The sequence below is a fragment of the Ctenopharyngodon idella genome, chromosome 14 (genome assembly GCF_019924925.1).
Source record: "Ctenopharyngodon idella isolate HZGC_01 chromosome 14, HZGC01, whole genome shotgun sequence".
Classification (NCBI taxonomy): Eukaryota; Metazoa; Chordata; class Actinopteri; order Cypriniformes; family Xenocyprididae; genus Ctenopharyngodon; species Ctenopharyngodon idella.
The window spans coordinates 1622682-1649779 of record NC_067233.1 but is presented as its reverse complement, the minus strand read 5'-3'; the positions used below and the strand labels follow the sequence as shown (position 1 = coordinate 1649779).

The window sequence follows — 27098 nt, the reverse complement described above, 5'->3', positions numbered from 1 at the left end:
ATAAGGAAGATAACAACGAGCTGAACTCATTGAAGGTTGTTCTGCATTGCGCATGTCTGGGAAACTCATGAATATTCATGTAAGCTCCGCCTTCGGAAACCAAAAATCCCAGAAACCGGAAATCTCGTAACACCGGTCCGCTCCCACATTCCTCTCCACCCATTAAACAGGTTAAGCTACTTAACTACTTGCGTTCAGAGGTGGATACAGTATTGATATAAATAGGTGGATCATTTTATCACTGATCATATTGTCAGATTTAGCGAGTTCACTCTCAAGTCTGGAACAATGTTTGTACGAGGAGTGATCATCCTTCTCTGTGTCCTAGGTGAGTAATATAATAATTATATTCACAAAAACAACTGATATTAGGATCATTTGTCACATGAGAACCTGCAATATACACTGATACTAACAGTCTTGCTTCATAATGAAGAGTTTATTGTTTCGATAAAGTCTGCACCTTCTTCAAAGTCTTAATTCACCTTTGCTAAAGTAGGACAAATAAAAAATGTGTAAGATTTAAATCATGTTCAGACATTTTTAAGTTCGATTTAAGGGATGGTTCACTAAAAAATGACTGAAATATTGTTTTTGTCCAACAAAACAATATTAGACTTTCATTGACTTTCATTGTATGGACAAAACAAGAAGTTAGTGTGTATGTTAATTCTTCTTGCCATATCATGATAAACTTTAATCCTTGTTTTTTCCTTCTTAACACAAACAGTGGTCGTATCTAATGGAGTGAGAGAGGTGAGTAAATAAAGACTGTAGAATTACTTCCCTCCATGTTCAAATAACTCAATGTTATTTTCTGTTTATGTGACCAGCCTGAGCCTGACCCTATCATGTGCCCAACGGTCTATAAACCCGTGTGTGGATCTGATGGAATAACATACGGCAATGAATGCGAACTGTATGCTGCCAACATGTGAGTTTAAACAAAGTACTGTAGGTTTAAAAACAGTTTATAGTCACTTTCAAACTTCACTTTAATCTCTCTCTGTTTTTAGGGAATCAAACACTGAAATCTTTATGGTGAAGGAAGGCAGATGCGATGAAAATCTGCTGGAGTGACACAGGAATGGCACCATATTTCAGCTTGACAGACCTTTAGTCAGCATTATTGTACTCGTGTCTCATTCATTATAACCTGAATGTGTAACGGTTTAATAAATGCTGTATATTGAAGCTGTTCTGTTTGGTTCTGTTTTCTCCCTCGAATCTTGGAAAAACGAGATAAAATAGGTGAAGATTTACTTTGAAGGAGGCACACAGACCATATCTAGAGAGTAGAATATCATAAAGGGTGTGTGAGCTTTTAATAACTCAGTCATCAGTTGGAAACGGGCGCTGTGGGAGAATGATCGAGCAGAACAAAAACAGTGTAGTACCATAACATTCTCTAGTTTATTAAGGAAGAAGGGTCATATTTAAAGCAGGTTAACACTTTAGAATACTGATTCTTCATTAATGAATAACTACACAGGAACAAATAAGTAATGCATTATTAACACTCTAGTAACTACTATTAACTAACAAGAAACTCTGATTAATGAATTAGTAAGTAATAGTGATCAGTTGAAGGTGGTAGTTCACTATTAGCTAATCAGTAACTACTGTTTTTTCATTCCTCCCAGAGAACTACTGAGAACTACTATATACAGGTTCATAATTAACATGAATGATGCATAATGTATAATTAATTCTAAAGTGAAGATCATGGTAACCCACTAGTAATGACTGAAGTATTACCAAATCCTTCAGAAAAAATGACTAATTACTTGGATCAGTATTATAAAGTGAAAAACATGATAACTCTCTCGTAACTACTGAAGTCATTGTAAACTTTTGAGGTTTTTGCACATTTTTGTACAGTAATTCCTTCTGATGTATTTGGTAACACTTAAGTAATTACTAGTGGGTTACCATGATCTTCACTTTAGAATACTGATCCAAATAATTAGTAGTTCCTTTAGAATTATGTTGTAACTCTTGAGTTATTACTATCCAATACTTTACAAAAACCTCAAAAGTTTACAATGACTTCAGTAGTTACTAGAGAGTTATCATGTTTTTCACTTTATAATACTGATCCAAATAATTAGTAATTCCTTCTGAAGGATTTGGTAATACTTCAGTCATTACTAGTGTGTTACCATGATCTTCACTTTAGAATTAATTATACATTATGCATTATTCACATTAATTATGAACCTGTATATAGTAGTTCTCAGTAGTTCTCTGGGAGGAATGAAAGAAAAGGTAATTACTGATTAGCTAATAGTGAACTACTACCTTCAACTGATCACTATTACTTACTAATTCATTAATCAGAGTTTTTTGTTAGTTAATAGTAGTTACTAGAGTGTTAATAATGCATTACTTATTTGTTCCTGTGTAGTTATTCATTAATGAAGAATCAGTATTCTAAAGTGTTACCTAAAGCAGAATCATCCACGATGTCCAGACCGTCCAATCACAGTGCTCAAAGATCAACCCCTACCATATATGGCATATTAAGAAATATAATAAGCGAGGTCAGATGTTCAAATGTATGTGCGAATGTATAAGTGTGTCCAAGGTCTAGTTCTTGTTTTGTCTAGGTGTGTCTAAAGAAGTTACACAAGGGAGTCTTACACAAGAATAGTCAAAAGTGGAGTCGAAGAAATAAGAAAATATTACCACACAGAATGCACCACTAAAAACCTCAAGTGCGTTCCATTCGACCGTAAGTGCCCTGCGAAGTGGACAGCACAGGGAATAAGGGAACATGGATACATCACTTCACAGGAAGTGGAAAGGAAAGCTTACCCACCAATCATTGCACATCTCTCCAGTACTTTAATTAGTTTGAATCAAATAAAGGCGGTGAAAATGACTTGATGCTCCAGCGTTATTATTGATCTTTATTAATCCCACATGTGGTTTATATGTGGCTGTTTAAAGAGTAACACTTCATTTTACAGTGTGTTTGTTACATGTACAGTAGTTACTATAGTACTATAAATTTAGCATAATTGCATGCAACTGACACTAATCCTAAACCTAACCCTATTGTACGTACATGTATAGTTAAAGGGTTAGTTCACCCAAAAATGAAAATTCTCTCATTTATTACTCACCCTCATGTCGTTCCACACCTGTAAGACCTTCGTTCATCTTCAGAACACAAATTAAGATCTTTTTGATGAAATCCGATGGATCAGTGAGGCCTCCATTGCCAGCAAGATAATTTCCTTTTTCAATGCCCAGAAAGCTACTAAAGACATATTTAAAACAGTCATGTGACTACAGTGGTTCAACCTTAATGTCACGAAAAAGAAGCGACAAGAATACTTTTTGTGCCCCAAAAAACCCCCAAAATAACGACTTTATTCAACAATATCTAGTGATGGGCGATTTCAAAACACTGCTTTATGAAGCTTTACGAATCATGTTGTCGAATCAGTGGTTCGGAGCGCCAAAATCACATGATTTCAGTAAACGAGGCTTTGTTACGTCATAAGTGTTTCGAAATTTCAATAGCTCACGTGACTTTGGCAGTTTGATAGGCGATCCGAACCGCTGATTCGAAACAAAAGATTCGTAAAGCTTCATGAAGCAGTGTTTTGAAATCGCCCATCACTAGATATTGTTGTTAGCCTAAACACTCCTAAATCTTGGAGGGAGGTGGAGCGGAGGCAGAACAGGGGGTGGGATGGAGGGCCAGGTCCATGGAAAGGAAGGCAGCCTGGAGACTGAGGCAGGGCAGACAGCCAGGGCGAAGAAGGCTGGACAGACGGCCAGATCGACAGGCTTGAAGACCCCCATGGCGGAGCAGACGACCACCACTGCAGGTCAGATGGGCTTGAAGGCCCCCACGGTGGAGCAGACAGTCATGCGGTCATGTTGAGGCAGACAGGAAACTCAGAGACCACCTCCATGCTGGATGCCAGCCCTTGATGACTAATGGCGGGTTCCCCTGATAGAACAGAGGAGGGTTGCGGTACACCAACTGCCCCAGGACGTGACGCAGGGATGGGAGACAAGACGTGGAGGGGTTCTAGAAGGTCTAATGAGACGAGATGAGGCGAGGCTCTGGAAGATCGGATGAGACGAAGCTCTGGAACATCTGATGAGACGAGACTCTAGAAAGTCTGATGAGACAAGATGAGACGAGGCTCTGGAAGATCTGATGAGACGAGACGAGGCTCTGGAAGATCTGATGAGACGAGACGAGGCTCTGGAAGATCTGATGAGGCGAGACGAGGCTCTGGAAGATCTGATGAGACGAGACGAGACTCTGGAAGATCTGATGAGACGAGATGAGGCGAAGCTCTGGAAGATCGGATGAGACGAGACGAAGCTCTGGAAGATCTGATGAGACGAGACGAAGCTCTGGAAGATCTGATGAGACGAGACAAGGCTCTGGAAGATCTGACGAGACGAGGCTCTGGAAGATCTGATGAGACGAGACTCTAGAAGATCTGATGAGATGAGACGAGGCTCTGGAAGATCTGATGAGATGAGGCTCTAGAAGATCTGATGAGACAAGATGAGACTCTGGAAGGTCTGACGAGACGAGGCTCAGGAATATCTGATGAGACAAGGCGAGGCTCTGGAAGATCTGAAGAGGCGAGACGTGGTTCTGGAAGATCTGGCGAGACGAGACGTGGCTCTGGAAGATCTGACGAGGCGAGGCTCTGGAAGATCTAGTGAGAAGCCACCAAATGGCTGTGGCCATAATGGTCAGCGCTGTAGTCTCTGAGGGCTCAGGCGTGGCTCTGGACGATTAGCGGAGATGTGACATGACTCTGAACAATCAGCGGAGACGTGACGTGACTCTGGACGATCAACTGTGACTTGACTTGGCTCAGGAAGATCAACTGTGACTTGACTTGGCTCAGGAACATCAACTGTGACTTGACTTGGCTCAGGAAGATCCACTGTGACTTGACTTGGCTCAGGAAGATCAACTGTGACTTGACTTGGCTCAGGAACATCAACTGTGACTTGACTTGGCTCAGGAAGATCAACTGTGACTTGACTTGGCTCATGAAGATCAGCTGTGACTTGATTTGGTGTTGTGGTGGCCGCCATTTTGTGAGTGGGTTCTAGCGCAGCCACCATTAAAGGCACTGGAGTTATGTTGCATTCCTCCGTGACCCCCACAGTGAAAAGAGAGCCAGTTAGCATTAGAGCAAAATCCAAAAATTCAACAAGTGACCCTCAAGGACCATACATGATTAAATAATCTTGCAGTGGTGTATTTAATCCATGACAGAAGAAATCAATGAGAGCAAAGTCAGGCAAGTCAGATAAATGTGCAATGTCTAGAAGCTTTGGGTTGCGGTCCTCGAGGGTACAATTACCTTGACGTAGGCGGACAAGACGTGTTGCTGGATCCATGTTGTGGCTGGAAACGCTCATAAAAGCCGCTGGATCTTGGGGGCTGAGTATTCTGTAACGGAAGGGAACGGGACAACGGAGTGGGAGATCCACGTGCAGGCTTTATTAAAATGAGCGTAGTCGTACAGGCAGAGGTCAAACACCAGCAAACAGATTCAAGAGGGCAAGGCAATAGAGTAATCCAAAACACAGGCTATGGTCAAGGCAGGCAGCAAACGATCATCAAACAAAGAAATAGTCCAGGGTCAAAAACACATGCAGAGGTCAAGGCAAGGCAAGGCAAGGCAAGGCAAGGCAAGGCAAGGAACAAGGAACAAGGAACACGGAGACAAGGTCGAACAAAGGCTAAACAATACTCAGCAATGAGTGTGTGTGTGAGTGCAGCTTATAAAGGGTCACTGATGGGAAACAGGTGTGAGTGCATGATTGGTTCCTAGGTGGGGGATTGTGAGAAATGTAGTCCAGAGTGAAGTGACTGTGTGTGTGCACTGAAAAAGTCTTAATGTAGAAACAGAGACCTCTGGTGGGGAGTGGAAGGAGACAGCAGTGGGCGGAAACGTGACACTCGCACCTTCTTAAGTTACTCATTCACGTGAGTTTGCTGTGCTGCGTGGTCACGAAAGCCTATCATTTGCATGCTTTTTTAAGCATTGCAGTTTAAAACAGGTGATTTTCTGTGGGAGAATGATCGAGCAGATACAAAGACAGTGTAGTACCATAACATTCTCTAGTTTATTAAGGAAGAAGGGTCAAATTTAAAGCAGGTTAACACTTTAGAATACTGATTCTTCATTAATGAATAACTACACAGGAACAAATGAGTAATGCATTATTAACACTCTAGTAACTACTATTAACTAACAAGAAACTCTGATTAATGAATTAGTAAGTAATAGTGATCAGTTGAAGGTGGTAGTTCACTATTAGCTAATCAGTAACTACTGTTTTTTCATTCCTCCCAGAGAACTACTGAGAACTACTATATACAGGTTCATAATTAACATGAATGATGCATAATGTATAATTAATTCTAAAGTAAAGGTCACGGTAACCTACTAGTAATGACTGAAGTATTATCAAATCCTTCAGAAAAAAATACTAATTACTTGGATCAGTATTATAAAGTGAAAAACATGATAACTCTCTAGTAACTACTGAAGTCATTGTAAACTTTTGAGGTTTTTGCACATTTTTGTACAGTAATTCCTTCTGATGTATTTGGTAACACTTAAGTAATTACTAGTGGGTTACCATGATCTTCACTTTAGAATACTGATCCAAATAATTAGTAGTTCCTTTAGAATTATGTTGTAACTCTTGAGTTATTACTATCCAATACTTTACAAAAACCTCAAAAGTTTACAATGACTTCAGTAGTTACTAGAGAGTTATCATGTTTTTCACTTTATAATACTGATCCTGTTACATCCACCGTCTCGTCTTGCAGAAGTCCTGAAGTGGGGCGACACCTGCTTTCCATCCTGTTTCCCGGCACTTCCAGTTCCACGACCGCCAAGCTCCAATTGTCTCCCTGTTTGCACCACCTCCATTGAAAGTCCCATCGAGAAACGGTCTGTAGACATTCCCTCGTGTTACGCCATCTTCAGCGACGTATTCTGCCCCAAGAGAGCTTCCAAGCTGCCTCCACATCGGCCATGGGATTGCGCCATTCCGCGTGCGTCAGTGCCTAGGGGAAGGATATACCCCCTATCCATCCCGGAGGAGAAGGCCATGGTGGAGTACATCGAGGAGGCTCTGGCTCAAGGATACATCCGACCATCTACTTCCCCTACCGCTTCCAGCTTCTTCTTCATGGCCAAAAAGGACGGAGGCTTGCGGCCTTGTATTGACTACCGAGCTCTTAACTCCATTACTGTGAAGTTCCCATATCCCCTTCCTCTCGTCCCAGCGGGCCTGGAACATCTCCGCGGTGCCACTGTGTTCACCAAGTTGGACCTCCGCAGCGCGTATAACCTCATCCGGATACGTGAGGGGGACGAGTGGAAGACCGCCTTCGTCACGCCCACCGGCCACTATGAATACCTCGTGATGCCGTATGGCCTGGTCAACGCCCCCTCCGTATTCCAGGATTTCATCCACGAGGTGCTCCGGGAGTTCCTCCACAAGTTCGTTCTGGTATACATCGACGATATCCTGATATACTCCCGGAGCATGGCCAAACATCGCCACCACGTTGCGGAGGTCCTGAAACACCTGAGAGAATACCAGCTCTTCCTCAAAGCCGAGAAATGTTCCTTCCATCAGTCCTCAGTGCAGTTCCTTGGATATCACATTGACCACAGTGGCATCCGGATGGACGAGGGGAAGGTGGAAGCCATTAAGAACTGGCCCACTCCTACTACGGTAAAGGAACTCCAGCGATTTCTCGGATTCGCCAACTTTTACAGAAGATTCATTCAGATCTACAGCTCCATCACCAACCCTCTTACAAATCTCCTGCGTAACAAGCCCAAGTCTCTGTCCTGGACCCCAGCTGCCACGGAGGCCTTCGACGACTTCAAGGAAGCCTTCACCACCGCTCCTCTCCTGGTACACCCTGATCCCGACAGACCATTCGTGGTGGAGGTGGACGCCTCCATAACCGGAGTAGGAGCGGTCCTATCTCAGCAGCAGGGGAACCCGAGCCGCCTCCATCCATGCACCTTCTTCTCCCGCAAGCTCAACCCAGCGGAGAGGAACTATGACATCGGAAACCGTGAACTTCTTGCAGTCAAGATGGCCTTCGAGGAGTGGAGGCATTGGCTGGAGGGAGCTAAACATCCCTTCCTGGTCCTAACGGACCATAAGAACCTTGAGTATCTCAGATCCGCTAAAAGACTCAACCCCAGACAGGCCCGTTGGGCGCTGTTTTTCGCACGTTTTAACTTCACCATCTCATATAGACCTGGTTCCAGAAATGTCAAAGCGGACGCTTTATCAAGACTTCATGCTCCAGAAGAAAACACAGAGGAACCTGAACCCATTCTCCCAGAGCAGATTATTGTCAGCCCCATCACTTGGTCTGCAGAGACTCTGCCCTCCTCCAATGCCTCCACCAACACTCCACCGGGTTGTCCACCGGGCTTGCAGTATGTCATCCGCACACGGCGCACTCCACTGGTTCACTCAGCACATACTTCACTTGGCACTGGCCACCCGGGGGTCAATGAAACCCTCTCACTGCTAAAGGAGCGCTTCTGGTGGCCCAACATGGCTGCCGATGTCAGAAGGTACGTGCAGGGATGCAGGGACTGCGCCATCTCAAAAAGCCCACGCCATTTACCATCCGGCAAGCTTCTTCCTCTGCCTGTTCCAAACAGACCCTGGTCACACCTAGGAGTGGACTTTGTCACCAATCTCCCAGCATCGGATGGATATACCTGCATACTGGTCGTTGTTGACAGATTTTCAAAATCCTGTCGTCTCATCCCTCTGAAAGGTCTCCCTACTGCCATGGAAACGGCAGAGATCATGTTCAACAATGTGTTTCGATACTTTGGCATCCCTGAAGACATCGTGTCTGATAGAGGACCACAGTTCATCTCCTGGGTATGGAGAGCTTTCTTCTCGCTCCTAGGTGTGACCGTCAGCCTCTCACCTGGTTACCACCCTCAAACGAACGGGCAGACGGAACGGAAGATCCTGGAGATCGGCCGCTTCCTCCGTACCTTCTGTCATGGCCAGCAGGACTCTTGGAACCAGTACCTGGGTTGGGCCGAGTACGCACAGAACTCCCTACGCCAGCCATCCACCGGACTTACACCTTTCCAGTGCGTACTCGGCTACCAACCCCCACTGTTCCCCTGGACCGGGGAACCATCAGACGTACCATCTGTGGACTACTGGTTCCGAGAGAGTGAGAGGATCTGGGACTCAGCGCATCACCAACTTCAACGAGCTCTTCATAGGCGCAGAATATCAGCAGACCTTCACCGTTCCGAAGCTCCCTCCTACCAACCGGGACAGAAGGTCTGGCTGTCCACAAAGGACATCCGGCTGCGCCTACCTTGCCGTATGCTGAGTCCCAGATTCATTGGCCCATTCACCATCCTGGAGCAGATCAACCCTGTCACCTACAAACTCCAACTACTTCCTGAGTATCGCATTCACTCCACTTTCCATGTTTCTTTGCTCAAGCCTCACCACCCTTCTGTTCCTCTCTCCACAGAGCCTGGTGTGACCGAAGCCGAGCCCCCCCTTCCACTTCTACTAGACTGACGGAGCTGCATACGAGGTGCGTGAGATCTTGGACTCCCGGCGCCGTGGTGGTCAGCTCGAATACCTGGTGGACTAGGAAGGGTATGGCCCGGAGGAACGCTCATGGATTCCACGTAACGACATTCTTGACCCTAACCTGCTGGACACTTTCCACGCTGCTCATCCCAACAGACCTGCCCCTCGTGGAAGAGGTAGACCACCACGACGTCAGGGTCCTCGGCCCTCAGGAGCGGGCCGTGGAGGGGGGGGGTACTGTCACAGACATGCCAGGCTCCAACATCCACCAATCACAGCGCACAGCTTCCCCTGAGTACTGATCACTGCCACCTGCACCTCATCAGCCCACTCATCACCAGCACTATTTAAGACACTCACACACACAGTCACATTGTCCGGTCTCGTTCGCATCTAAGGACTTACCTGTATGCTTACCTCAAGGACTCTCCTCGCTACTTACCTGTTCCCTTGTCTCCGAGTTCCCTCCTTCGTCTCCAGTCTGTGTGTGAAGTGTTGTCTGCAGTCATCGTCTCCAGTCAGCAAGTATCATTCTCCATTGGCACTCTGCAACCACAAAGGACAGTATCATTCTCTATACCATTCACTGAACTTGCTTCTGCATACTCACCTGTTGTCACCATCTACTCTGCTTGTGTTCAATAAACAACCTGTTAACTAATCTCCTGTCTCCTGGCTGGTCCTACTGTAACATTATTATTGTTGCCTCTAGTAATTATTTGTCTGATTTTTAATTTCCAACATATTGGGGTTCATTTTAAGCCAGACATATAGTAATTTTTAAACAATAGTTGAGTTAAATAAAACTACCCAGCAGGTTAGACAAACATTTAACCCAATCGCTTGGTTTGTCCATTTTCAACCCAACTTGGGTTGTTTTTAACCCAGCATTTTTTTTTTTTTTTTTTTTGAGTAGTAGCAGTGGAAACCATTTTTTCACGTTTTAGTTTTCATTTATTGGCTATAGCCTATAATTAATGATAATATATGCATTCAGCTGTTGGATAAAGTCGTTTAGTCAAAGTTCTTTAATCAAAATATTTTTACATATTTTATCAACCTCAGTATAAGTTTAAGAAAAGGCGACAGATGTTTAAGGGAAAATGAAGTGTCTGTGTTACCAGCAGAGGGCGACAGCATTATGCAAATGATGTCACAAACATTTATTTCTATAATTCTATAACACTCTTAATTAAAGCTTCTTCACTGGCATCTATATGTTTCCATGAGGAACCTTCAACATTCCCACTGCACGTTTCTTTATAGTGGTTCTTTAGATTATTAAAATGTTCTTCGCATTAAGAAAAAAGTGGTTCTTTTAAGGACTGATCACTGAAACGTTCTTTGAGGAACTAAAAATGTTTTTTTCAGTGGCACCACTGTGTAAACCCCCTTTTAGGATCTTTATTTTTAACAGTATGCTGTGCAAATCCAAATACAAAAAGCTATGAAGGCCATCAGAAATTTGACTTTTAATTAATTCAATCCTTGAATTAGAGATGCACCGATATATCGGCCAATAATCGGTATCGGCTGATAAAAGCAAATTTTCACACTATCAGCCGATAGTTTAAAAACAGCCGATAGTCAGGGCCGATATATCCTGTCAATCAAAAGAGGGCAGGAAAATGCACTGAATTTGTGCTTTGTGTAAAGAAAATGCTAAGAAACCAGTTTGATGTTCAATATTAATAGTAATTACATGAATTAATAACATTCAGAAAGTTAATTTAATCTTCAGAGTTTAGTTGATGTGTGTTAATATTAATTTGAGTAATGTGTTTGTTTATAACTGATACCAGTTACTCTGAAACAAGTTGATGAAATGGAGAGAATAAAGTATTTATTTGCCTTTCTTTCAAAATGTAATAATTAAAAATACGATTAATTATTAATTATAATGAAATTATCATTAATTTAAAATAAGGTATAAAAGACAGAACCCCTAAATTATTGGTATCGGCAGATATCATCGGTATCGGTGGAGAAATTTAGAATCGGTGCATCTCTACCTTGATTCAGTCCTTGCTATTTTTAAGATTTATATGATTTTAACCGTGTCTATTAATAGGTAAAGCTACAGTAACATCTTCAGCTTGTCAGCTTGAGATCTTTCTGTAATGATGGGTCGACAGAATGTGGATCCATTTGCAGCTATTTTATTAAAAGGACTTACAGAATAGACAGGGCAAAGGCAGAGGCATAAACAGGGACAGGCAATGGTCGAGGCAGGCGGCAGACAAACAGAATCAGGGTACAGGCAAGGATCAGGGCAGGCAGCAAAACAATCACAGTCCAGGAAACAGGCAAAGATCAGGGTAGGCAGCAAAGGGTCGCAGGGAATAAACAGTCCAATCGATAACAGGTAAACAGTCCACAGAAAAACGCTCAGAAATGATCACCAAGGCAAATCAAGACTTCGCGATGTGTGAGTGTGTGTGTGTGTGTGTCTTAAATAGTGTGAGTGTGATGCGGTACAGGTGTGTGTGCAATCAGTCCCAGGAATGAGGGCCCATGGGAAACGTAGTCCGAATGAGAACTGATCAGTATTCCGGTGATGGCTCCCTCCGGTGGTCCGGAGGAAGGGCCGAGGGAGCCACATTCGTGACACTTTCCATCTAAACTGTTTAAATCTCTTAAGCCTTGTAGTGAATGTTTTATGAGCAGTAGGATAATCTCTATTAGTTAGAAAGAACCATATTCATCCGCACAGAGCCGAAGCTCAACCACAACAATGTTCTTCTGCAAACTGCAGTTTTGTTTTTTAACCGCTAGAGGGCCAAAAGTTACATAGTGTACCTTTAATAGGGATGCACTGATATGAAAATTTTGGCTGATACCGATAACCGATAATTCTTTATATTTGAAAGCTGATAACCGATATATTGGCCAATAAATCTAAATACAAATTTTTATATAATTTTTGAGAGCCTGATTACAAAAACAAAAGTCTCTCCATTAAAAGTCAAGTCCCAAGCACACAATTATAATGATCTCATTATAATTTTATGTTTCCCTTTCGAGGGAACTCGCGCTGCATCCGATAGGATCGCTTTGGGAAGGCCCTCAGCGTGATAGCGTCTGATGCACGTCTGTCAACTAGTCCAATGGCAAGAGTGAACGTCACGGGCGGGTGACGTCACGACTAGGAAAGGATAAATACACATCCGGCGAGACCGGCATCAGCTTTTGTGCCACAGCAAAGCACTCTATGTGAAACTGTCCTTGTCTATTTATTGTTGTCTGTCCCGTTATAGTACAGCTCAATATATATATAGTTATGGCGAACACACAGGCATTTAACCCGTGTACCCCTCCCTGCCCTCGTTTCCTTACGGGTGGGGAAACACACGATTTGTGCGTGATGTGTTTGGGAGCGAAGCATGCTCTTTCAGCCTTCGAGGGGGCTGAATGCGAGCATTGTGAAAAGCTTCCTTTAAGGACGCTCTGCTCCCGCCTCGCACTTTTCGAGGAAAGTGCGCAGGCAAGCGTACCCCACGGCTCTGGGCCCGCGTCTGCCGAGGCGGCGCGGAGAAAGATGTCGTGGGGCTCGCAGATGGATCTGTCAGCGGGGCTTGAGACGGGCATGAGTGCTCTTTCTCAGCCTTCACCTGGCAGATCCCTCGCCCCCTTGCTGGTGTCGGAAGCCCGCCCCGCGGCTTCTTCCGCCGAGGGAGAGGGCTCGTCGCATCAGCACTCTAGTTCTGAGGAATTGGATGTGCTGAGCGTCGATATGGGGGAAGATGACTCGCCATCACTTTCCCCTGAGTATGAGGAGCTGGTGGATGTGCTTTCTCGCGCTGTGTCTAAGTTAAGCATTGATTGGCCAGCCGAGAATCAGGGCGCTCGTCCGAAAAGCAAACTGGACGAGCGCTTTTTGTCATCAAATAAAGCACTTCCACCACGGGGTCTGCCATTCTTCCATGATCTTCATGATGAACTAGCGAGATCATGGAAGAAACCATATTCATCACGCTTGTTCACTATTCTTGCACACTATTCTAACATAAGAGGGCTGAGAGAATATGGTTATGGGACGATGCCCCGGGTTGAACAGACGCTTGCGAGCTATCTGTCCCCAGGTTCAGCGTCGTCCCTGAAGACCCCCACGCTTCCCACAAAACCACTTAAAGCTACATCAGGGTTAGTGGAAAAAGCGTATCCGTCAGCAGGTCAGGCTGGTGCATGCTTGCACACTATGGCTATTCTGCAAGCGTACCAAGCAGACCTGCTGAAGGATCTGGATGGCAGGGAGGGGATTGGCCCGGACGCAGTTCGAGAACTGCGTCGAGCCACAGATCTGTCTCTTAGGGCCACCAAGGAGACCGCCAGAGCTGTTGGGCAGTCTATGGCAGCCTTGGTGGCGACAGAGAGGCACCTGTGGCTCAATCTGTCTGAGTTAAAGGATAAAGACAGGGCCTTTCTCCTCGACGCCCCGCTTGTGCCTTCTGGCCTGTTCGGTGACGCAATTACATCAGTCATCGACAGGTTCCAGGAAGCTAAGAAGCAAGCGGAGGCGTTTAAGAAATATCTACCATGCCGCCATCCATCCTCTGGGGCTGCTGGGCGTGAGCAGCCCCAGCCGTATAGCTCCTCATACCGAGCGCAGCAGAAAGAGATTGTTGCCTCTCGTGCTCCACCTCAAAGACACGGTGGGCCGGGACGGCACTCTCAGCCCAAGCCTTCTAAGCCAAAGACAGACCTGAGGGTTTTGCTTCAGGCGAAGAAGGCTGGGCAGAAGAAGTCCTGACGGGGTGTCAGGCTTCTGAGGGCAGCCCCGCACGGGGTGGTGCGGTACACACCTCAGTATACGGTGCCCGTTCCACCTCGTGGCCCTCAGGAGGCCGTTCTGCCAACCCCGCCACCTCTGGTGATTCGGGGCGCAGCGGTTCCCACCGAATTAGTGACGCAGTGTTCAGAACAACACGACGCTGCGTCACATCCTCTCAGGAGGATAAATTTACATCAGAAATGTGCTGTGAACAAAACACCAGAGGCCAGCCTCGAGAGGCTGGTTCCCTTAGTAGATTTTCTGGTAGAGTGGAAATCTCTTCAAAATATCTCACGTTGGGTCCTGCAGATTATAGAGAAATGTTACAAAATCCAGTTTTGGTGCCGTCCACCTCTGTTCAAAGGAGTGCTGCAAACGTCAGTGCTTCCACAGCAGGCTCTGGTGTTGGAGCAAGAAATAAAAACGTTATTAGCAAAAGAGGCTATAGAGAGGGTTCCAGTTGCCGACAGGGAGTCGGGGTTTTACAGCCAGTATTTCTTGGTTCCAAAAAAGGATGGGGGGTTGCGCCCTATTTTGGATCTATGACATCTGAATCGAGCAGTACAAAAGCTAAAATTCAAGATGCTGACGATAAGTCAAATCGTGACTCAAATCAAATCCGAGGATTGGTTTGTCACAATAGATCTCAAGGACGCATACTTCCATATCTCCATCCTTCCACAACACAGGAAGTTCCTGAGGTTCGCTTTCGGGGGCGAAGCGTACCAATTTCGGGTTCTTCCGTTCGGCCTAGCTCTCTCATCCTGCACATTCACGAAATGCGTAGATGCAGCGCTGGCCCCGCTCAGGCTGCAGGGCATACGCATCCTGAATTATATCGACGACTGGTTGATTTTAGCACAGTCAGAGGAGATGGCGGCTCGGCATCGAGATGTCGTTCTCGCACATATTCAGAAATTGGGGTTGAGACTGAATGCCAAGAAAAGCGTGCTTACTCCACGACCGAGGACCACTTTTCTTGGTGTGGTTTGGGATTCAGTGACAATGCGAGCATGTCTCTTTCCAGTTTGCATCACTACCATTCTATCAGCCATGAAAGAATTGAAGCTAGGCCAGTCACGCACTGTAAAACAGTTTCAGAGACTGCTGGGTCTGATGGCAGCAGCGTCCAACGTGATACCTTTTGGCCTGCTGTACATGAGACCCTTACAGTGGTGGTTCAGGACCAAAGGGTTCTCCCCGAGGGGCAACCCACTTCGTATGATCAAGATCACGCGGCGCTGTCTCCACGCCTTGATCATATGGAAGAAAAATTGGTTCCTGTCCCAGGGCCCTGTGTTAAGAGCTCGATGTCGCCGTGTCACTCTGATGACGGACGCTTCTCTCACAGGCTGGGGAGCGGTAATGGAAGGCCACTCAGCTCAGGGTCTGTGGAAGAGTCATCAGCTCTCGTGGCACATAAATTGCCTGGAGATGATGGCGGTCTTCAATGCGTTGAAGTTCTTCCTTCCAGACCTGAGGGGCCATCATGTGCTAGTCAGGACGGACAACACATCGGTGGTCTCGTATATAAATCGACAGGGGGGTCTGCGGTCGCGCCCATTATACAAACTGGCGCAACAGATCCTCCTGTGGTCTCTGGGGAAGATGCTCTCCTTGAGAGCTTTCTACATTCCAGGGACTCAGAATATTGGAGCAGACATCCTGTCGAGGCAGGGGCTGAGGCCAGGGGAATGGAGACTTCACCCAGAGGTGGTGAAGCTCATATGGGAGATTTATGGCCAAGCGGAAGTGGATCTGTTCGCGTCTCAGGATACGACGCACTGTCCACTTTGGTTCACCCTCACACATTCAGCTCCTCTGGGACGGCAGTTGGATCCAGTGTACTGCCCGATAGGTTCAGTACTTGAGTTCCTACAGTGCCGCTTCTCATCTGGGTTAACCCCATCTACACTTAAAGTATATGTCTCAACTATATCTGCTTACCATGCCCATGTGGATGGTACTACTGTCGGGAAGAACCCGTTAGTTATTCGTTTCCTCCGTGGCACCCAGAGGCTGAGGCCTGCGATGCACACGAGGGTCCCTGCTTGGGATTTGGCCATTGTGTTAGAAGGCCTATCTACAGCTCCATTTGAGCCACTTGAGTCAGTCTCAGATAAGTTCCTGACACTTAAGACTGTCTTCCTTCTCGCTATATCGTCCCTTAAGAGAGTAGGAGACCTTCAGGCCCTTTCAGTGTCCCCAACCTGTCTTGAGTTTGCGCCGGGGATGGTCAAAGCCTTCCTCTACCCCAAACCTGGGTATATCCCTAAGGTTTTGACTAATGTTCCAAGGCCTATTGTGTTGCAAGCTTTTTGTCCTCCTCCATTTGTTACCCCAGACCAGGAGAAACTGAATCTACTGTGTCCAGTGCGAGCACTGGACACATATGTCCACAGAGCTGCCCTGTGGAGGAAAGCAGACCAGTTATTTGTGTGCTTTGGACCACATAACAGGGGTCGTCCTGCCTCTAAACACACTGTAAGCAAGTGGATAGTCGAGGCTATTTCGCTCGCCTACGAGGTCTCTGGCCAGCAGTGTCCTTTAGCTATCAGAGCACATTCAACTAGGAGTATGGCGACCTCCAAGGCCTTAATTTCGGGGGTTTCCCTCAAAGAGATCTGCGATGCGGCCGGTTGGTCCTCGCCTCTCACTTTTGTGAGATATTATGACCTTGACCTGGACGCAGCTCCAGGATCATTCGTGTTGCTGTTTTAAGTGTGCCACAGTTTCACACAGACAGGTATTTGTGATTATGGCGTTTTGGTATATCGTTCCCAAAGCGATCCTATCGGACGCAGCGCGAGTTCCCTCGAAAGGAAACGTCTCAGGTTACGTATGTAACCATAGTTCCCTGAGAAAGGGAACAAGACGCTGCGTCGCGTTGCCATACTCCCTGCATCCCTGTGATCGATTTGCTTCGCCAATTTGAGCTAAAACCGGTCTCGCCGGATGTGTATTTATCCTTTCCTGGTCATGACGTCACCCGCCCGTGACGTTCACTCTCGCCATTGGACTAGTTGACAGACGTGCATCAGACGCTATCACGCTGAGGGCGTTCCCAAAGCGATCCTATCGGACGCAGCATCTCGTTCCCTTTCTCAGGGAACTATGGTTACATACGTAACCTGAGACGATTTTATATGATGCACATGTTGTACATTAACTGTATTTTCCTTTTTGAAGTGATTTCAATCATATTTCAAGCAATTCAAAACCTGAGTCTCTCCATCAGTGTCAACTCCGGTTTGAACAATGTAAGGCTGAACACCGTTATTGACAATCCTCATTTTGGCTGCGTGAGATTCTCCAGCTTTGTTGTTGTTGAACGACCGAAGCGTGAGCTGTTAAAACTCCGCCCTCTTCTGGAAAGGGGGCCGGGAGCAGCAGCTCATTTGCATTTAAAGGGACACACACAAAAACGGCGTGTTTTTGCTCACACCCAAATAGGGGCAAATTTGACAAGCTATAATAAATGATCTGTGGGGTATTTTGAGCTGAAACTTCACAGATACATTCTGGGGACACCAGAGACTTATATTACATCTTGTGAAAAGAGGCATTAAAGGTCCCTTTAACAATTATGTCAAGTCTTCGAATAAAAATATAAATTATCAAGTCAGACAAGATGCAAAAATCCTGTCCAAGTTCAAGGCTAACATTTATTTTCACATTTTCATGACAATGTTATGAAGAAATCCCTCAGTAATGATTGTACGGGTATCAGTATTCTCACATACAAAAACGGTAAACTTAAATGAACCAAAAATACAAACTGAGGTTGATGATCAAAATTTAATTTTTTATACTTTCAGGCCCTATTTTGTATATTTTATTATTAGTGCCTCATGCAAATGGTAGCAGATATTTATGCATCATATTTTTTTAAAAAATCATTAAATGAACAGCCTTGGATTAAACAAGACAGATAAATGTGCAAAAAATACTTGATAATATGTGTAACGTATTTGTACTTTGTACAGAACATTTTCTTTGAAGAAGCGCTTAAGAAAACAGTTGAGCAGTTTTACGGGAACTGAATGATTTGGCAGAATCAGAGAGATTAAACTGAATATTTTACCCATGATGGACTTCATACAACTCAAGTGATTATTCATTTGTCATCACACACAACAATCAAAGCACTCTTCAAGTTAATTAGGTGCTGAGACCTATGTTTCAGTAGATAAAGATGTGAAAAAGGTCTGCAGTCTAAAAATATTTTTATTAAGTTTAAACTGGAGATAAAAACAGTGCAAACATCAGTGCAACAATTCACTTGTTCTCAATGGTTATATACAAAATGCTATAAATCTTCAGGTGATCATAATCAAACAATCAATCAACATCACACACACCTAACGGCTAAATTAAAGAAATCTATCAAACTAAAAGTGCGTAGTAAACCTCCCTTTGTGTGTGTGTGTGTGTGTGTGTGTGTGTGTGTGTGTGTGTGTGTGGTGAATCGGTGGGATGGACGGTCCACTCCCATTAAGAGGTGGATACAGTACTGATATAAATAGGCGGATCATTTTATCACTGATCATATTGTCAGATTTAGCGAGTTCACTCTCAAGTCTGGAACAATGTTTGTACGTGGAGTCATCGTCCTTCTCTGTGTCCTAGGTGAGTAATATAATAATTTAGTTCACAAAAACAACTGATATTAGAATATTGCTAATTAAGGGATGGTTCAGTTAAACAAATGTCACAAGAAGTTAGTGTGTATGTTATTTCTTCTTGCCATATCATGATGAACTTTAATTCTTGTTTTTTCTTCTTGACACAAACAGTGGCCGTTTCTGATGGATTGGTGAGTATATAAAGACTATAGAATTACTTCCCTCCATGTTCAAATAACTCAATGTTGTTTTCTTTATGTGACCAGCCTAACCCTAATCCTGGATATTGCCCAAGGGTCTTTTTGCCCGTGTGTGGATCTGATGGAATAACATACAGCAATGCATGCCTGCTGCATGCTGCCAACTTGTGAGTTTAAACAAAGTACTGTAGGTTTAAAAACAGTTTAGAGTCCCTTTCAAACTTTAATCTTCACTTTAATCTCTCTCTGTTTTTAGGAAATCAGATGCTAAAATCGTTATCGTGAAGCATGGCAGATGCATTCTGGGGGAGTGACACAGGAACGGCACCACAATTCAGCTTGACAGACCTTTAGTCAGCATTATTGTACTCGGGTCTCATTCATTATAACCTGAATGTGTAACGGTTTAATCCTTAAATAAATGCAGCATATTGAAGTTGTTCTGTTTGGTTCTGTTTTTTTCCTCAAATCTTGGAAAGACGAGATAAAATAGGTGAAGATTTACTTTAAAGGAGGCACATAGACCATATCTAGAGAGTAGAATATCATAAAGGGTGTGTGAGCTTTTGACACCCTGTTAAAATCATTTTCAGGTAGACTCAGTCATCAGTTGGAAACGGGCGCTGTGGGAGAATGATCGAGCAGAACAAAGACAGTGTAGTACCATAACATTCTCTAGTTTATTAAGGAAGAAGGGTCATATTTAAAGCAGGTTAACACTTTAGAATACTGATTCTTCATTAATGAATAACTACACAGGAACAAATGAGTAATGCAGTATTAACACTCTAGTAACTACTATTAACTAACAAGAAACTCTGATTAATGAATTAGTAAGTAATAGTGATCAGTTGAAGGTGGTAGTTCACTATTAGCTAATCAGTAACTACTGTTTTTTCATTCCTCCCAGAGAACTACTGAGAACTACTATATACAGGTTCATAATTAACATGAATGATGCATAATGTATAATTAATTCTAAAGTGAAGGTCACGGTAACCTACTAGTAATGACTGAAGTATTATCAAATCCTTCAGAAAAAATTACTAATTACTTGGATCAGTATTATAAAGTGAAAAACATGATAACTCTCTCGTAACTACTGAAGTCATTGTAAACTTTTGAGGTTTTTGCACATTTTTGTACAGTAATTCCTTCTGATGTATTTGGTAACACTTAAGTAATTACTAGTGGGTTACCATGATCTTCACTTTAGAATACTGATCCAAATAATTAGTAGTTCCTTTAGAATTATGTTGTAACTCTTGAGTTATTACTATCCAATACTTTACAAAAACCTCAAAAGTTTACAATGACTTCAGTAGTTACTAGAGAGTTATCATGTTTTTCACTTTATAATACTGATCCAAATAATTAGTAATTCCTTCTGAAGGATTTGATAATACTTCAGTCATTACTAGTGGGTTACCATGATCTTCACTTTAGAATTAATTATACATTATGCATCATTCATGTTAATTATGAACTTGTATATAGTAGTTTTCAGTAGTTCTCTGGGAGGAATGAAAGAAAAGATAATTACTGATTAGCTAATAGTGAACTACTACCTTCAACTGATCACTATTACTTACTAATTCATTAATCAGAGTTTCTTGTTAGTTAATAGTAGTTACTAGAGTGTTAATAATGCATTACTTATTTGTTCCTGTGTAGTTATTCATTAATGAAGAATCAGTATTCTAAAGTGTTACCTAAAGCAGAATCATCCACAATGTCCAGACCGTCCAATCACAGTGCTCAAAGATCAACCCCTACCATATATGGCATATTAAGAAATATAATAAGCGAGGTCAGATGTTCAAATGTATGTGTGAATGTATAAGTGTGTCCAAGGCCTAGTTCTTGTTTTGTCTAGGTGTGTCTAAAGAAGTTACACAAGGGAGTCTTACACAAGAATAGTCAAAAGTGGAGTCGAAGAAATAAGAAAATATTATCTCAGAGAATGCACCACTAAAAACCTCAAGTGCGTTCCAGTCGACCGTAAGTGCCCTGCGAAGTGGACAGCACAGGGAATAAGGGAACATGGATACATCACTTCACAGGAAGTGGAAAGGAAAGCTTACCCACCAATCATTGCACATCTCTCCAGTACTTTAATTAGTTTGAATCAAATAAAGGCGGTGAGAATGACTTGATGCTCCAGCGTTATTATTGATCTTTATTAATCCCACATGTGGTTTATATGTGGCTGTTTAAAGAGTAACACTTCATTTTACAGTGTGCTTGTTACATGTACAGTAGTTACTATAGTAATTACTATAAATTTTGCATAATTGCATGCAACTGACACTAATCCTAAACCTAACCCTATTGTAAGTACATGTATAGACCTTATGTAGCTCCGCCTCTTTTCAGCGCTGCGCTCGTTGTCTTTTGACTTTCGGTTTGTATTTCCACAGCGATCTTACGTATTTATGAATGAACTGCTCGTTTTAAAATCTTCTCAGGTCTACTGACATTTGTTAAGACATCTGCTTTAAACATTACAATGCTCATGATATTTTTCATTAACTCATACAACAGGTAAATCCACTTCACCAGCTAATTATTCTTTGACAGCGATGCCATAGAAATGTACAGAGCTACCGCAAAAACGGAAGTTCAAAGACAATTTTATAAAGATGGCGGCGCGCTTATTTCTCTGGTGCATAAGGTCTATAGTTAAAGGGTTAGTTCACCCAAAAATGAAAATTCTCTCATTAATTACTCACCCTCATGTCGTTCCACACCTGTAAGACCTTCGTTCATCTTCAGAACACAAATTAAGATATTTTTGATGAAATCTGATGGATCAGTGAGGCCTCCATTGCCAACAAGATAATTTCCTTTTTCAATGCCCAGAAAGCTACTAAAGACATACAAACCCGATTCCAAAAAAGTTGGGACACTGTACAAATTGTGAATAAAAAAGGAATGCAATAATTTACAAATCTCATAAACTTATATTTTATTCACAGTAGAATATAGATAACATATCAAATGTTGAAAGTGAGACATTTTGAAATGTCATGCCAAATATTGGCTCATTTTGGATTTCATGAGAGCTACACATTCCAGAAAAGTTGGGACAGGTAGCAATAAGAGGCCGGAAAAGTTAAATGAACATATAAGGAACAGCTGGAGGACCAATTTGCAACTTATTAGGTCAATTGGCAACATGATTGGGTATAAAAAGAGCCTCTCAGAGTGGCAGTGTCTCTCAGAAGTCAAGATGGGCAGAGGATCACCAATTCCCCCAATGCTGCGGTGAAAAATAGTGGAGCAATATCAGAAAGGAGTTTCTCAGAGAAAACTTGCAAAGAGTTTGAAGTTATCATCATCTACAGTGCATAATATCATCCAAAGATTCAGAAAATCTGGAACAATCTCTGTGCGTAAGGGTCAAGGCCGGAAAACCATACTGGATGCCCGTGATCTTCGGGCCCTTAGACGGCACTGCATCACATACAGGAATGCTACTGTAATGGAAATCACAACATGGGCTCAGGAATACTTCCAGAAAACATTGTCGGTGAGCACAATCCACCGTGCCATTCACCGTTGCCGGCTAAAACTCTATAGGTCAAAAAAGAAGCCATATCTAAACATGATCCAGAAGTGCAGGCGTTTTCTCTGGGCCAAGGCTCATTTAAAATGGACTGTGGCAAAGTGGAAAACTGCTCTGTGGTCAGACGAATCAAAATTTGAAGTTCTTTTTGGAAAACTGGGACGCCATGTCATCCGGACTAAAGAGGACAAGGACAACCCAAGTTGTTGTCAGCGCTCAGTTCAGAAGCCTGCATCTCTGATGGTATGGGGTTGCATGAGTGCGTGTGGCATGGGCAGCTTACACATCTGGAAAGGCACCATCAATGCTGAAAGGTATATCCAAGTTCTAGAACAACATATGCTCCCATCCAGACGTCGTCTCTTCCAGGGAAGACCTTGCATTTTCCAACATGACAATGCCAGACCACATACTGCATCAATCACAACATCATGGCTGCGTAGAAGAAGGATCCGGGTACTGAAATGGCCAGCCTGCAGTCCAGATCTTTCACCCGTAGAAAACATTTGGCGCATCATAAAGAGGAAGATGCGACAAAGAAGATCTAAGACAGTTGAGCAACTAGAAGCCTGTATTAGACAAGAATGGGACAACATTCCTATTCCTAAACTTGAGCAACTTGTCTCCAGAGTCCCCAGACGTTTGCAGACTGTTATAAAAAGAAGAGGGGATGCCACACAGTGGTAAACATGGCCTTGTCCCAACTTTTTTGAGATGTGTTGATGCCATGAAATTTAAAGTCAACTTATTTTTCCCTTAAAATTATACATTTTCTCAGTTTAAACATTTGATATGTCATCTATGTTGTATTCTGAATAAAATATTGAAATTTGAAACTTCCACATCATTGCATTCCTTTTTTATTCACAATTTGTACAGTGTCCCAACTTTTTTGGAATCGGGTTTGTATTTAAAACAGTCATGTGACTACAGTGGTTCAACCTTAATGTCACGAAGCGACAAGAATACTTTTTGTGCACCAAAAAAACCCCAAAATAACGACTTTATTCAACAATATCTAGTGATGGGCGATTTCAAAACACTGCTTCATGAAGCTTTACGAATCATGTGTTTCGAATCAGTGGTTCGGAGCGCCAAGATCATGTGATTTCAGTAAACGAGTCTTCGTTACGTCATAAGTGTTTCCAAATTTCAATAGCTCACGTGACTTTGGCAGTTTGATAGGCGATCCGAACCACTGATTCGAAACAAAAGATTCGTAAAGCTTCATGAAGCAGTGTTTTGAAATCGGCCCGTCACTAGATATTGTTGTTATTTTGATTTGTTTTTTTGGCACACAAAAATGATTCTCCTTATGATGTTAAGGTGCTATGAAGTGTGCCATTTGGGACAGGGCCTTCATATGCACTTTTGGTCTTGTGGACTTACAATCAGGGGTGTAAACTTGTCACCTTGTCGCCGTTTTCGATCCAAAATAGGTCATTATTGTGATACGTCTAGATCCGATGAGTTTTTGAAAGTGAATGACATCAGGCTTGTTCGAGATGCATCGGCGCTGCGCAGTCATATTGTCCTATGACATCAAAGTACCGCGAGAGTGTTTTGGAGAGCATACGACTCCTTATGCTTTTGAATCGCTCTCGCGGTACTTTGATGTCATACGCCGATCTCGAACAAGCCTATCAACAGACTCGTGCCTTCTTAAGTTACTCATTCACGTGAGTTTGCTGTGCTGCGTGGTCACGAAAGCCTATCATTTGCATGCTTTTTTAAGCATTGCAGTTTAAAATAGGTGATTTTAAGCCTTTGAATTGCAGTCAGCAGCAAAAGAAAAGTAATTTCTCAGAGATACTGTCTGAGAGACGCAGACACATCCGCTGCTCACAGAGCGTGTGAGTTTTGAACGGAGTTATATTTGCCGCTTTATTGGCCTTGAACGGTTAAATTATAAATACATACGTGTATGTGTCAAAATGCCCATCTTTGCAAGTATCCTCCTAAACAGTCATTTAAACGCACGTGTTACAGTAATGGACCCGGGCAGCTCTTTATGAAGGTATATTTGGTGCAAAACTGAGCACCTGTGTGGCTATTCTCTACAACTACAAACTCACTGTCACAGGTGCTCAGTTGTTTTGCACCAAATATACCTAGAGCGACAGCTGTCTAATTTTCCTGCTGTCTGTCATTCATATTAATCAAACAACAAAAGAGAAAAAAAGTCTCTCACTGCTCTTGACAATTCCACTTCTGTAACTTTAATTAGAGTAAATATATATTTAATTTACACAATGAAGACTATGCAGTGTTTTTATACATTTGATTCATTTATACAATGCATAGCATTTATTATTCTGTAGTTTTTTGTCCTATTGCTTGTAATTAGCTTCTTATTCTTATTTCATCACTCACTGTTTACTTGTCTTCAGTGAGTTTGAGTTTTATTTATTTAGGCTAGTAGTTTTTTGTGATATTGACATTGGTGACAAGAATTATGACATTTCTATGGTATCAAAAATGTTGATATAATGGCATCATTAAATAGATGTTATGATAAACATTTAATATTTCAGTAATATGTCAAGCTTGGAACTGTTAATTAGCCTGACGTGACCGACTTTTTCATTTAAAGTTGTTATTGTTATTTTCAGCAAACTTAACACTTGCTAGCGTGATTATTATTCCAAACACAGCTTGTTTAACACTACTAATATACTATTTGGCCAACGAATGCAGCTTTACTATCATAACCACAAATTAATTAAAGGGATAGTTCATCCAAAAATGAAAATAATCCCATGATTTACTCACCCTCAAGCCATCCTAGGTGTATATGACTATCTTCTTTCAGACGAACACAATCCGAGATATATTTAAAAATATCCTTAGTCCTCCAAGGTTTATAACGGTTGTGAATGGTAGGCCAAATTCTGAAAAATGCATCCATCCATAAAAAAAATGAAACCATACGACTCCCGAGGGTTAATAAAGGCCTTTTGAAGTGAAGGGATGCGTTTTTGTAAGAAAAATATCCATATTTAAAACTTTAAACAACTAGCTTCCGGCTCTCAAGTCTGGAACAATGTTTGCACGAGGAGTCATCGTCCTTCTCTGTGTCCTAGGTGAGTAATATAATGATTTCATTCACAAAAACAACTGATATTAGGATCATTTGTCACATGAGAACCTGCAATATACACTGATACTAACAGTCTTGCTTCATAATGAATAATGAAGAGTTTCATCGTTTCGAAAAGTCTTAATTCACCTTTGCTAAAGTAGGACAAATAAAAAATGTGTAAGATTTAAATCATGTTCAGACATTTTTAAGTGTGATTTAAGGGATGGTTCACTAAAAAATGACTGAAATATTGTTTTTGTCCAACAAAACAACATTAGACTTTCATTGACTTTCATTGTATGGACAAAACAAGAAGTTAGTGTGTCTGTTAATTCTTCTTGCCATATCATGATAAACTTTAATCCTTGTTTTTTCCTTCTTGACACAAACAGTGGTCGTATCTGATGGAGCGAGAGAGGTGAGTACATAAAGGCTGTAGAATTACTTCCCTCCATGTTCAAATAACTCAATGTTATTTTCTGTTTATGTGACCAGCCTAACTCGCCTATCATGTGCCCAGCGGTCTATAAACCCGTGTGTGGATCTGATGGAATAACATACGGCAATGAATGCGAACTGTATGCTGCCAACATGTGAGTTTAAACAAAGTACTGTAGGTTTAAAAACAGTTTATAGTCACTTTTAAACTTCACTTTAATCTCTCTCTATTTTTAGGGAATAAAACACTCAAATCTTTATGGTGAAGGAAGGCAGATGCGACGAAGATCTGCAGGAGTGACACAGGAATGGCACCACAATTCAGCTTGACAGACCTTTAGTCAGCATTATTGTACTCGTGTCTCATTCATTATAACCTGAATGTGTAACGGTTTAATAAATGCTGCATATTGAAGCTGTTTCGTTTTCTCCCTCGAATCTTGAAAAGACTAGATAAAATAGGTGAAGATTTACTTTGAAGGAGGCACAAGGATCATTTCTAGAGAGTAGAATATCATAAAGGGTGTGTGAGCTTTTGACACCCTGTTAAAATCATTTTCAGGTAGACTCAGTCATCAGTTGGAAACGGGCGCTGCGGGAGAATGATCGAGCAGAACAAATGTAGTACCATAACATTCTCTAGTTTATTAAGGAAGAAGGGTCATATTTAAAGCAGAATCATCCACGATGTCCAGACCGTCCAATCACAGTGCTCAAAGATCAACCCCTACCATATATGGCATATTAAGAAATATAATAAGCGAGGTCAGATGTTCAAATGTATGTG

The 27098-nt window shown here is 42.6% G+C and overlaps 1 long non-coding RNA gene across 1 annotated transcript; it reads left to right on the top strand.

The window, feature by feature from the left end:
- The first annotated feature begins 18922 nt into the window (after positions 1 to 18922).
- LOC127494665 (uncharacterized) lies at positions 18923 to 27002 on the top strand. Its single transcript, XR_007924938.1, has 5 exons — positions 18923 to 19027; positions 19195 to 19214; positions 19290 to 19390; positions 19480 to 19935; positions 26988 to 27002. It is a non-coding gene; the product is annotated as an uncharacterized LOC127494665 (long non-coding RNA).
- The last annotated feature ends 96 nt before the right edge of the window (positions 27003 to 27098 follow it).